Raw genomic sequence first — 13,678 nt, 5'->3', positions numbered from 1 at the left:
AAGAAGATGGAGGCAGTTCAAAAGAAACAAGGACAAGACAAATTTAAGCATATGTGATATTGAAGATGTCATTAGTTGTAAATAATGATTTGCTTGACCTTGGCACTGCTCCCAGGAAGTCACACCAGGCTCAAGAATGCAACACGATGACGCACAACTTGAAAATCCTGTGTCAAACCCCACCTGGTTCCTGTTAGCTGAAGGTCTTGCTGACACTGCTCATTTGCTCTTCACTCGACTGAAGACTCATGAACTCATTGAAGAATGCAGCTTGATGGAACTGCTTGGCAAACCCTGATAGTTTTAAAAGATTTAAAAAATTGCTAATTAAAGGAGGAGAAAAAACTCAGAAATGTCTGCAAACATGCACATTGGTTTTTTTCAACATTTTGTAACTTAAGTAATTTAAATTGATTGATGAAAACTGTTTCCTTTTCTTTTTCTTTTTTTTCCAGTGTGGGATGTTTATGGAATTGGGCATGCCCAAATACTGACAATGCTCCTTGTGTCTTCCTCAAGGACCTCATCATAGCTTGTGCAGATAGGGTTTCTCTAACCTGCAAGTGAATCACACCAATCTGTTTTTGAACCAGAGCTTAATGGGGGTGCCCTCTAAAAGCCCAGCTAACAGCAGATACACTGTTCATGAAGTACTGAATATCCATAATGGGTTTTTTTGATGAATATGGTTTGAATATATTTTCATACCTCCTACACAAATATAGAAAAGTATTTTAATTGCTGTCATTCCTCTTAGCCTCCTGGAGACCATCTGACCCATCAGCTTTGTTTGCTATTGCTGAAAAACTGGGATTGAACTTCATGAATGAACTTTGAGGTGAGCTGAGGGAAGACACCCAAGTGGAAGACATCACCTCACAGATTCATGTGCTGTTTTGTTCCCTTTTAAAAGTGGTATAATTTTCTTAAGTAAGAGTGGGCTGATGTTTGCTCTTATTTCCTTTCCCCGTGGGGAGACATTTTGGACTCCTATAACATTTTGTGTGTTGGGGGGGGGCAAGCCATGCGCATGTGGATATCTGTGCTTACATATCTGCCTTTAATCACAGTTTGCTATGATTGCTGCATACTGCTGATGGAGAAAGCAGGGCTAAAATGCTGCTTGAAGGGATACAGGAAGCTGGAGGACCTGGTGATAATAATTAGCATCTCTTGAGGAGTGACTCCATGGTCCTGAGCTGACCACCAAGGTAAATAGAAATCCTCTGAGCCAAGCTTCTCTCCTCTGGTTGTGCATGTGAGCTTTGATGAAGAAACAGTTGTAATTTTCAAGTTTGATGCATCTAATGAACCTCTGCTCCTTCAAATTTGTACTGAACATTTCTGTGTAACCAGTGAGTAAGAGGAACAGAGTTCAAGTATCTTCCCTCATCCTATTTCCTGATAAGATACATAAACACGGCCAAGTTAGTTTTTCAAGAGAAAATACAATCTTCTGGCTTTGAATGAGCAATTGTGAAATAAACTGTTTCCTCTGTTCTTTAAAAGTACCAATTTTAGCTAATCAAATAAGAAGTAGGAGGAGGACCACATAGTTCCTTCTGAGGCCTGAAGAGATTGTGTTGTGACTCAAAAACTCAGTAAAATCAAACCCAAAACAATCCCAAATGATGACAGCTGACTGGAATGGCAGGGATTGTTCTGAAAGTCTGAAGTTCTATAGGAATTGATGTTTCTGAGTCATCCAAGATCCCCCAGTGGTAAGCAAAATAATAAAATGGAGAAAATGCCTAGAGTACCATCCATTAGAAAACAAACAAATAACAGAGAACTTTGCCAAGATATAACTCAGGCAATTAAACAGGGAAAGCATTCCTGCCTTAATCTTACTGTGTTTGTTGGTCTTATACTAGGATTAGAATGTGTAGATTTATGACCTGTATATAAAATAAATAAAAAATCCCTCCTAGAAGAGGGATTCTTTTTGCATAAAAAGTGATGTTTGGCAGAGATGATTGTGCTCTAGAAGATTTGACTTTCAAATATTCTCACAAATCAAAGCAATTTCTTGATGAGCCCGTTTTACTATTCTAAACCCCAAGGCAAAGCATCCCCAGGTGATACAAACTGAAGCCCTGACCTGAGCAGCTGCAGCTGAAGCCCTGTTTCGGTTGATAATTGGAATTCATTAAGCCAAGCCAAAAAAGGCAATAGGAGCATGGCAAAATAGTAAATATCTAAATACCTTAAAACCAAGCCAACTCTTCCCTCCTCTTGTCCTTAGTCCCCAGACCCTCTAAATCAGCATTCCTCCTTTAGGCTCAAAATACCTGTAGAATATCCCCTGAACCACTCCTGACCTATGTTTTAAAATGTTTTGTAAACTTGATTCACCTTCTGCTACTGAAACTCTGCCTGTTTTCAAGGGTGAGAGTGACAAAGATTGGGTTGGAAAGAATTTCTTCAATTCATAAAATTTCACAGTGCTTGGCACCCAGGGGAGGGTATCTCAATCTGCTGGATGAGTCAAAACCTGTCCATAAAAGAAAGGGCTGGGTGATAAAGAAGAAGAGTGTTGCTGGTGCCTCTGTGCAGCTCTCCTGGCTTCAGCATTGGGAAGTTTCCCTGAACTGATTTCTGTATTGAGGGAACCATGGGCATTAACTATCTGCCATCAGGAGAGGGAATCAGAAAAGTTGGATGCTGCCCCAGGGTCTCTGATTCTTCTGCTCCTCCTAAACCATGGGGACTGTCAGGGCTTAGCAGAGATGTGGGCTGAAGGAAATCTGAGCTGGTGAATGAACATCAACATCCAAACTTCTGCAACTTCATGTGAAGGTACCAAAAACCAGGGTGGATATGGGGTCACACAAAAGCTCAGTTTCTAAAGGCACTTTTCCGAAGAACCTCATTTTAAGGCAACACTAGCCCTGCAAATAACTTATTACACTTATTTATAAGATGCTCATGAATAATTTATACTACATTAACTTGTAAATGTGATAGCTTTTGAAATCATTAGGCTCCAGTAGCTTGCTTTGTAAGTCCATGGGCTGGATCTCATTATTAAAAGCTAATTAGCTCATTCAACTAGAACACATTCTGTCAAATAGCTATGCCAGCACTCTTCTTTTTATTACAACAGATTATATTAATTCTAAAAATATTCCAGGAATGGCATAATGGAGATATTTAATAATAAAGATACAACATTCTATATGAGTAGATAATTTCGCTACAACTTCAAAAAGTTTTCCAAGACTCAGTAAAGGAAGTTTCAAGATTATAATTATTTTGATAAATATATGGTATTAGAAATCTCTGATATATATATAATTTATTTAAATTTTAAAGTGATAGCTAATACATGGGAGGGATGCTTTCAAAGTGTTCATTTGGATGTGTGAAAGCTTGGATCTTTGTTTAAAAAGTTATGCTGCTAAAGTTAGATTTCTAAGCCATGTTTGGCTCTAGAAAGGACTCAGATCACAAGTTAAGTGTGAGCAACATACCCATAACAGCAGGGTCAGGGGGTGGGGCAATGCCTGAGGCTGCTCTTGTCCTACTCACAGGGAAATACTGTGGCCACCAGTCAGTTGTAAAGTCTATTTTTTTTCCATGAAAAGTATTATTTATTTGCTGCTGAATTTTAAATAGGGAGAAAATACTGCCTTTTCCTTCTCCACTGTTCTTCCTATGGGTGTCATTCCAGTCACTGTGAAGAGAAATTCGAGGAGGAGAGGAAAGATCAGGCACTGAGTGAGCATTTCCCCCCTCTGGCACTGGACCAGGAGTCACAGCCAGCACAGCTCCTCAAGTGCCAAACCCAGGTGTCAGAATCGGCCCAAGAACCACCTGGGCAGTACCATGGGGAAGATTATATGCACAAATTATTTGTTCCCCAGTCCCCCCATCCCTCCCTCCTTGTGAAAATAATCACAGTGTACCCATCCAGCACAATATCAGAGGAGATGTTCTGTAGAAACTGTCTTTTTTCAGCATAGAGCAAAATTTCATTTAGGTCCATTTCTGCTAAAACCCTTTGGGAGAAGAGCCTCTGTAGGAAAAACAATTGCCACTGGGTATAAGAAAAAAATCTAGCTGGTTTGATAGCAATTATCTGAGGTTGGATTTGTAAAGTATTTGCTGTATAAATTATCCAAACATTCTTTTTCTTTCCCCAATATTTTGGGTTTATATTTTTCTTTTCTTCAAATTTAAACAGTTTTAAGCTTCAGTACTTTTAAATCCCTATTACCAGTTTTTAAAGGGATTAGGGCAAATGGCTTTTATTGTGCAGTCACAATACCATTGCTTTCAAATACATCTTCTTGGATTTCCTGTTCAGAAGAAAAAAAAAAGGAGGAATTTAAATAATTCACAGCAAAGCTACAACGTCTGTTTCTGCCCTGATGAATGTTTCCCTTTAGGAAAGGCAGTTCTCTTATTAATATAACATCTGGCTTTCATCTTGAATAAATACAACAACTCAAAAGCAGTAGAAAAAGAGTAGAAAAATATGAACATTCTGGCATACCAAGTAGCCAAGAGGTCTAATTAACAGAAATAATACCTCACAAGCAATTCTGGAGGACAAGGTGTTTCAGAGGCTCCACTTGGTCACCTGGAGAGCTGAGGGGAGAGGGATGGCAAGAGGAGCAGCAAAGAGCTGGGATTTGTGGCTCTGCAGGTCCCAGCAGTGCTGCTGGGGGCCCTGCAGGAGCCTGCCCTGCAGGGAGGGCAGCAGGGAAGCTGAGCAGGGCCACTGGCAGCTCTGGGCCACAGCCCCTTGGCTGCTCTTTGCCCGTGTCAGACAACGTGTCCCACTCCTGCAGGACCCATCTCCAGGGCCTCTTGTCTCTAAAATGCAGTTTTGAAAATTACACCTGTGTTTAGAGAGAAAGTAAAGAGCTTATTTAATAATTTTAGACTTTTATCAATGAAATTAAAAAAAATCCACAAAACCCCCAAACAAATAAAAAATAAAATCTAGAAATAAAAATCCTCCAGAGAACCAATGAGGGGGGCAGGGATTTGACAGCTGTCCCAGAGTCATTTTGTTTCCCTGCTGTAGAATGGGAGAGTGGACATATGCACATCCTCCTGATGGAGGTATGGACCCAAATCAGGGGCTGCCATGAGCAGGGTCTCTGAATTGAAGCCAGTTCAGGTTTCCTGCCTCTCTCCTTTGCTGTGGGGAGTGCCTCGATCTGCCTTGTCCATCAGTGAGCAGACACCAGGCTGGCCAGAGCAGTGCAGTTTCTGTGTGCCGGCAGTCCCCAGCTGTTGTCCCTGCTGGTGTGAGTGCTCTGGATGTGCCACAGCGGGGCAGGGACTGCAGCTCTGCTGGGATGGCAACTGCAGCGTGGGGGTGACAGCACAGGGACCTCCTCAGTGCTGGGAGGCTCCTGAGCAGAGTTTGTTGTAGCTTAGAAAATCACTGTGCTCACTGCAGCTGCTGAGTGGAAGCTGAGCCCAGCCTGACAGGAGTGGCTGGCAGGGGGGCAGTTGGATATAAATGCCTTTTTATTTCTGTTCCATTTGAGCTGCTGTGTAGCACTTTGATCAGAAAGCTCTTGTAATTTAGAAGTTTTAAATTTAATGTTATGACTTTGAGAGGCAGCTAATATAATGTTTAATTTTCATGAAGACTTATCTATTGTTATTTTTTTAAAATAAATTCTTTTGGCCTTGCACTGTAAGGGCTAAGTCCTGGGAAATGAACCCAAGAGCAGGATCTGTCTCAGGGTCTTGTATCTTCTCCCTTTATTAGGTCTGCTTCTGTCACCCTTAAAACTCTGTAGCTTCACAGCATGTCCCTGTAAGGTAAAATTCAATTCCTCCTTTCTGTAGAAGGAAAAACTGATGTACAGAGCAGATAAATTACCTGCCCAAGGTCAGAGTGTGACTGAGGGAGCACTAGCACACTGATGAAACCATTTCTATCCCATTTTGATAAGCTTGAAAGTGGCTCTTGTTAGGAAGCACTGGAATGGAATATCTGTATCAATGGGAAAATATACCCCTTTTTCATGCATACCTTTAGTTTTTTACATCAAACCTTTACATAAGCCCTGGTGATAAATTTTAGCTGCTAGTGGGTAAGCATGAATGAACAAAAGTAAATTTGTAGGGAGCATGCAAAATGTTGCAAATAAATCTGCAAGAATGTACTGTCTTCTATCCTGCAAGACCACAGGGACCAAGCCTGCTCCAGCCTGCCACACAGAATTCCCACTCACACAGATTGGTGTCTTTCAGCAGTTTCGGAGGTGAGGGTCACCAGGAGGATACAGTCAAGTTTTCTTATGATGTTCTGTTTCCATTAACTGAAAGCAAAGACCTCACATGTCAAGATCTTATGTTTCAAGAAGCTCTTAGTTGTTGACTTGACTTTTGCTTGACAGGTACAATATTGTTAATGAAAAGAGAGGACTCACTTTGTCACTATGGTGAAAACACAGAGAAAGAAAGTGGGTTAGACTTGTTTCCTCCGGCAAAAAGCCAGTATCTTATCTCTTGTGACTCTTCCTAAACATGTAAACATCAGTTATTCAGGAAAGTGACATCAAAATGAAAGGAGACATTTCACTCATCCTCGCCCACATGTTAAGGCAGTGAAATTTTCACTGCATTCTTTTATCCCCCTTACACCTGATTTCCAATGGTTTAACCTCTGGACCCTGAGAGACTGACAAGTAACTCGCTCATCTGCATCTTCACTTTCCTTCCCTGTCAGCTCTCAAAGCAACTCACTGGGCTGGTTCTTGCACTTTAGTGCATTTTGCTCATAATTCTCATCTAATGATATGTCTTAGAGCACTAGAATGCTACAAAGAACTCTTGGTGAAATATTATGTTTAAAACAGTGATTGTTTGAAAATTCTGTAGAGAAGGAAGTTGGCTTAACAGAGATTCACAGCTCCTTTGAGAGCCTGTCCCAGCTCCCCCCAGCATCTGGGGGGCTGCTGTCACCAAGCCCAGACAGAACATGGTGAGGTGCTCAGTGTGCTGTGAATGCTGCTGGATCCTTAGGTGGGACCAAGAAAACACAGACACTCTCAGGAGTAATTGCAGCTCCGGAGATCTTGTGCAATTAGGAGTAAAATGCATTCCTGGATACTGATTCTGATTCTCTGAGGTTTACTTTTTCTTCTTGAAAGGCATAAAGACCACGCCAGTGGTTTGAACTGGAACACGTACAAGTTGATTTTTTTGCACTGTCCCTGTAGGTCTGCAGGAAATTACAGCCGGGAAAGAGCCAAGTTGTGATAACCCCATCACCACAAGGATTTGTCTCTTGCTGCCTTCAGCCCTCCATTCTGATGTGTCCGTGTTAACCTGCTCTTCTCCTCCCAGCAGCAGCGCTGGCCCTGCAGCACTGGCCGCCCTGCGAGTGCCGCAGCAGCATCAGACAGCCCCGAGGATGATGATGGGGAAAGCAGCAGCAGGGGATGGCAGGATTTTTTCCCAGTCATGGGACTTGCTCAGCAGCATGTATTATTCAGTCTTTCCATTTGCAATCATCACAGAGTGAGTCTTTCCTTACAAGAAAGAGATGCACTGTCCTGCTGACATTGAACACTCTGGCAGAGGGCTGCAGACATCAGCGGGGAAAAGACCATATTTGAATGGGTTTTGTTTCTTAAGTAAACCTCAAAATGAATTATTTTCTCCTTGTGTATAATCATTTCAGTAATCTGAAAACATTTATTTCTGTCACCAACAGAATAATTCTTCCCTTTGACAGAGAAGTGAAATTCATGGTCTGCAGAGGTACCATTCTTTTTGGGAAAAGGAGGTTTCAAAGGCACTTTTCTAAGTGATTACAGAAACTCCTGGGTAGCCCAACTGCACTCAGGTGTCACCTCACTCAGGGGCTTCCCCACTACTGTGGTCATTAAAAACCAGCTCAGCATTTATATGTGACTGGGTTAAAATTCATCTTTGTGAAAGACAGCATTATTTTAAAAAAGCCCTCACAGACCAGCATAATTCTTGAAATCAGTTAGCTAATGGGCTTTTTGATTTTTCAGTGTTATTATTTTTGACTGTGTCATTTACTGTACATAAATAATAATAAGAAGATCTCTTTTGCTAAGCTTCTTTGCTGCAGTAGTGGAAAGCAGCTTGTATAATAATTGCCTTTTGCTTGGCTACTTGCTCTGTTTTCACATGGAAAACTGTTATAAAAAGTTTCTTTGAAAACCACATCACAATATTTTTAATATTATTGCCAAATTAATTATGACACTATTGGTAGTCTCTTGATCTTTGCAAAAACTTTCTCTTCAGCCTTCTGAGGAAGATAGAGAGCAGAGGATGGAGCAAATTCAAGAGCTGAACATTTTCAAATAAAGATCATCTGAAGATCCAAACCCCCATGGCAGAGAATGGCTGTAGCCATGGGCCATGGGACCACCACTGTCTCAGCTGTTTTCTCCAGCTCTGGAGGCATCCTGTGTATCACTGCTTGTACCTTCACTAGAACTCCATTTGTCTCAGGTATCTTTAAATGAGAGTGAAAATGATATTGGTGGAACCAATCAATGCAATGGAACAGTTTTAGTGAGCAGGCAGACACTGGACATTTAGTATTTTCCCAAATCTACTTAATAACAATCCCTTGTATAACACGGTCTACTCCTGCCATTTATTAAAATCTGTGATTTGGGGGGAATTTTAAAAAAAGCAATATGTTTGAGCCTCAAGGGTTTCAGCAGGGTTCAATTTGTTTAACTTGTCAAATGTTTATTAATTTCTTTCAGAAGAAAATCCTTATGCTTTGTTGCAGAAAGATATTTTATTAAGTTCAGACAAACTGAACTGGCTTTCAGCAAATAGCATTTGGCTCTTGAACCAGGAGGAAATAGCTTGGTATGGTGTCATCATATTACAAAAGTGATATGGTGGCTAGAGGTCAGAAATTCTGGTGTTTGTTCATTTGTATTGAATATATTGAATTTGTGACGCATTATCTGAGTTCCTGTCAGTGCTTTTCTCAATCAGAATTTCACCCTAGTCCAGGAGGAAATGCAATCAATGTGTCGTCTGTGCTCCTACAAACAAAGGGCTTCCGAAATGTTGATATCACCGTGGGTGGGTCCAGGACACTCGAGCTGCTGTGGGTGTGCTGAACACATGGCCAGCCCCTGCCTGCCCTGGGACCTGCTTTGAGTCTCATCAAGGCAGGCAGCTGCTGCTGGCCCCAAATGGGTGAGACATGGGCAGTAGGGACTACAGATGTGTTCATCACTTTGGGACAGTGTAAGCACTCAGTTGGTGTTGTCTGGGAGTGGGGCTGAGCCCCATCCCCAATGGGCACAGCTGTGAGCAGCAGGTGAGCAGCGCTGACAGCAATGAGCCAGGGAGTGCCCAGGGGCACTGACCAACCACCAAAGGGAGCAGAGGGCACACAGGGGCAGTGCATTAACAGTGAGGGGCACACAGGGGCAGTGCATCAACAGGAAGGTATAAAAGGTTGGGCTAAAGAACAAGAAAGGCAGTTGCTTGCAGCCTTCTGAAGCGACCTGATGTTCCTCTGTGTGGGCAGACACATGAAGCCTTCTGAAGGGGAAAGGTGTTACTGTGTATGGGTTGAAGCTTTCTGATACTGTGTGGTGACACACTGTGTGTTGTGGCCATCTCAACTGTGGCATGTGCTGTGACAGGACAGCCTCTTGCACAGCCACCCACAAAAGGCTGTTTCTCCCTGTGTACAGAATAGGGCTATAAAACCCCCAGACTTCCTGCCAGCTACAATGTGCTGGTTAACTTTTCCTCATCTTGGGCTGCTGAATTTCTTGGTGCCTTCACTGCATATCCCACTGAGGCCATTTTGCTGCTGCTTACCTTAGACCCTGGGTAGCTGCATGTGCAGTGATCAATGGCTTCTCTGCCAATTTTTCCTTCCAGGCCTAGAGGAGCATGGCTTTCATTTGCTTCCTGTAAAAGTAATGTTGCTAGCTTACCCCAGGAAGTGTTCAAGGCCAGGCTGGATGGGGCTCTGAGCAACCCGCTCTAGTGGAAGGTGCCCCTGCCCCTGGCAGGGGTGTTGAAACTGGATACTCTTTAAGGTCCTTTCCAACCCAGGCCATTCTGTGATTCTGTGAAATTCAAATGTACTGCTCATCTTCATAAGCCACCCAAAATTGTTTCTCCTCCTGTGGTGGAAGGGTCCCTGTGGATTTGTTGGCAGGGTGAGAACATCTGCTTCTGCTTTCTGTTCCTAAACACCAGTGTATGATGAGTCAGACTCAGCCAGTGGTGTTTCCATATGTTCATGATTATCCCTTTATTAATGATAGAAAAATCTCATGGCCAGGGATGAAGTGAAGGGAGGGAGGAGATAACAGCATGATTTTGGTTGCTTATATTCTATTTTCTTGTATAAATATTAATTATTTCATCAAGAATTGCAACTGATTTATCCACAGTTCATTAGATTTAATATTTTTTTAAACTGAGGGAATTTCTGTGAGAACTGACCAACAGAAAATTAATTAGGATTCTGAATCTCTACTGCTGGAATCTTAGGGCTCTTTGCTTCTCTAGATTAAATTGCAATAAACTCTTTATTGAAGAGAGCAGGGATCTTGGCACTGGAATCAAGCCCACATCTGCACCTGGATTTTCCTATTAAAAGTGGATAGAGTGAAAAGAATGTTAAATCTTCTTGTCCAAGATTCAAGACATGCTAGCCAGAACATAAAAAAGATGTTTTCTTTGTTAGGATTTATAATTTTGAGTGTTTACCTACCATGGATTTATAGTGGGTTATTTTCCTGTTTGTTTTGGAGTGTTTTGTGTGTTTTTTGATGCTTAGAACACATCCTTTATTACCAATTGCCTGCCCGGGATCCCAGGATGAATGTGTGTCTTGTATTTTTAATGAGGCTGAAGTTAACATGGGCAAGTTTGTTTAGCAACAACATACCCACCTCTTTGCATGTCAAGGTGCCTTTCTTTGTGTCCCACCATCATCAGCTGTTTCAGCAGGATCAGGGAATAAAGCAGGTAGTTAACTTCTGATGGGGATGGAAAATGAAGCATTGATCCTGAATCTCCTCTCATTCATGTTGCCATAAAGTGTGAGTAACTCTCTCTAAGCCAGCTGAATTATATCAGAAAGAGGGAATTTGGCCAATGTAACTCACAGTCTTGCACAAACAAGATATTTGAGTCTGGTCTAAGGATCAGATCTTGATTTTTGAACACTTAGCAATAAGTCTTCAAGGAGCTACAATGACAGTAAATAAAAAACAAAGGAAAACTAAAAAAGAAAATGTTCTTCAGATTCCAGAAGGTATTGGAGGGAACATATTTCCTCTCTATTTAATAGGTAACTTCTTCCTAGGAAATTCAGTTTCTGAAAAGAAATGTTGTATCAAACCAGTTGGCAACGCTGAAGGAGAGCAGTGGTTTCTGTCCCTGTGTGCTTGTGTGACAGTCAGACCTTGTGGCTGTCTGGCCAGAATCAGGATGGAGAGGTCAGAGATGGGGTGGCAATTTTGAGCTCTTTGACAGATTTCTCCCCTGTAAGCCTCAGTAACTCACTCTGCTTTGATTTTCCACATAGGAAAATAGAGTTTGCAATCCCCTTCTTCCTAAGGGGGCTGGTCAAGAACAGTGATGCTTCCATTGCTACCTAATCTGGCAGCATCCAGGGTAGGAGCTACCTAGCCCTTGGCTTGCATTATGCCCGGTGCACTGGCTCTTGATCTCACCTGGGGCTTTGGAGCACTGCCTTGAACCTGGTGAATTTAGTGTTATGCATAACTCAGCAGAACGTGAGCACCCTCCAGCCGTGGCCAGCAGCACTGGGAACTCTCATTGTGTGTTCCAATGCACATTTCTGGCATGCTTCTGAAAAATGTTCTTTCTGTGACAGAAAGACCCTCAGCTTTTCTTTTAAAACATTGCTGTTAAACCAGTATTTCTGAGACATGCCTGATTAGTGGTTATGTGGTGGTTGCTAATATTTAGGTGTTAGTGTTTGCCTGAGAGATGTCTTCATTCTTCTGCAAAAGTAGCTGGATCAATGTCCTGCTTTCTCACTGCACAACTATGTATCCCTACATGAAACAGAAAGGGGAAAGAGCCCTGGCAGCTCCATATCTGCTGATGCTTTGCAGCTGCTGGAGACTGCTCTTCCTCAAGTGCTGCCACAGAATCAGGACAGCCTGGAGGATGTGGGGTGTGAGAACAGAGAGCTAAAATCACTGCGGTCCCATGGTGTTCAATAATGTCTCTTTTCTCTCTATATTTATGTCGTTCAAGCATAGCACAAGGATTTGTGTTGCTCTGCAGGGCGGTGTCAAGAAGCTGCATGGTACTGAGGGCACTGAGCAGCCTGCAGAGCAGAGAGCAGGGACAGGGCCTCCAGCTGGCTGCTGCCAAATATTAAGGGGAATAATAGATGGGTTTGCTGGACTTGAGGAAGTTTGTGGATAAAGGTTATACAGAGGCTTTCACAACTTGTAAAATCATTTCAGCTCAAGCAGGGACAGATATGAGATGAAAGCCTCCAATGTGTTTATAGCCAAGGGAACTCTGGGGTGCCAGTCCCTGGCCTGGCAGCAGCCCCCACAGAGCCACCATGCCGTGTGCCAGTGCTAACAGGGTCCTCTGCAGGACTCCAGATGATTTTAGAAATGGTTTTACTTTCAGAAAACATTCATGTTCTTGTGCCTCATTGGTGAGCTTTGCCTTCTCTTGGAGCAGGGCTTTTGTTCACATTGCAGTGAAAAGACGTGAGCAAAGATGAGTGTTCTCAGTTGCTTCTGCCCTCAGTTTATTTTTATTTCCTGCTGCTGCTCATTCTGCTCCTCCACAGAGAGGGTGCTGACTGGTTCCTCTCCTGTCTGGGGAGATGCACCCTCAGCACCCTGAGCACACCTGACCCTGTCCTGCAGCAGGGACAGGAAGGGGACATTGTTCTCTGGGACAATGTTCTCTGACCAGCAGGCCTGGTCAGCAAAGCACAGAGAGGCCGTGCACCTGCTGATCACCTTGGGGTGGGACAGGGGGAATGGATTTCACTGAAACAGAGGAGCTTTAGGTTAGATAGCAGGAATCATTCTTTACAGTGAGGGTGGTGAAACAGGTTGCTCAGAGAAGCTGTGGCTGCCCCATCCCTGGGAGTGTTCCAGGCCAGGCTGGAGGAGCTCTGAGTATCCTGCTGGAGTGGAAAGGGGCATGGAACTAGTTGATCTTCAAGATCTCTTCCAGCCCAAACCATTCTGTGAGTCTATGATTCTGTGATCACTTATTTGCGCTTGCTAGCAGAGTAGGTGAAAAAACAAAAACATTTGAATTTGGGGCCACTTTGCCACCTCCCTGAAAATACTTCTCAGAGGTGTGAATAACTCTGTAAACACACACCAGTGGAAAGCCTGCACTAAGATTTAAACCACTCAGATCTCAACATCCCAGTGAATTAAAGCCAAAATAACCATGCTGTGCATTTAATCAAACAAGGTCTATTTCAAGGAAAGCTTTGATTTTTTTCTCTATGGCTTTTTCTGCATTTTGTTTAAATACACTCTGGCCATATTCTGCCTCTGACTTCTACAGTCTGATGCTCTCTTTGGAAAGACTTGTGATGGTTTTGGAAGAATTTGTATATTTATACTTCTAATTCTACAACTCAATAAATATTTTAATTTCGGATTCAATTAGGTCTGGCTCTAACCCAACCTGAACGTCCCCTAGGGCT

This window comes from Zonotrichia albicollis, chromosome 9, assembly GCF_047830755.1.
Source record: "Zonotrichia albicollis isolate bZonAlb1 chromosome 9, bZonAlb1.hap1, whole genome shotgun sequence".
In the NCBI taxonomy this organism is placed as follows: Eukaryota; Metazoa; Chordata; class Aves; order Passeriformes; family Passerellidae; genus Zonotrichia; species Zonotrichia albicollis.
This window is presented reverse-complemented; position numbering follows the sequence as displayed.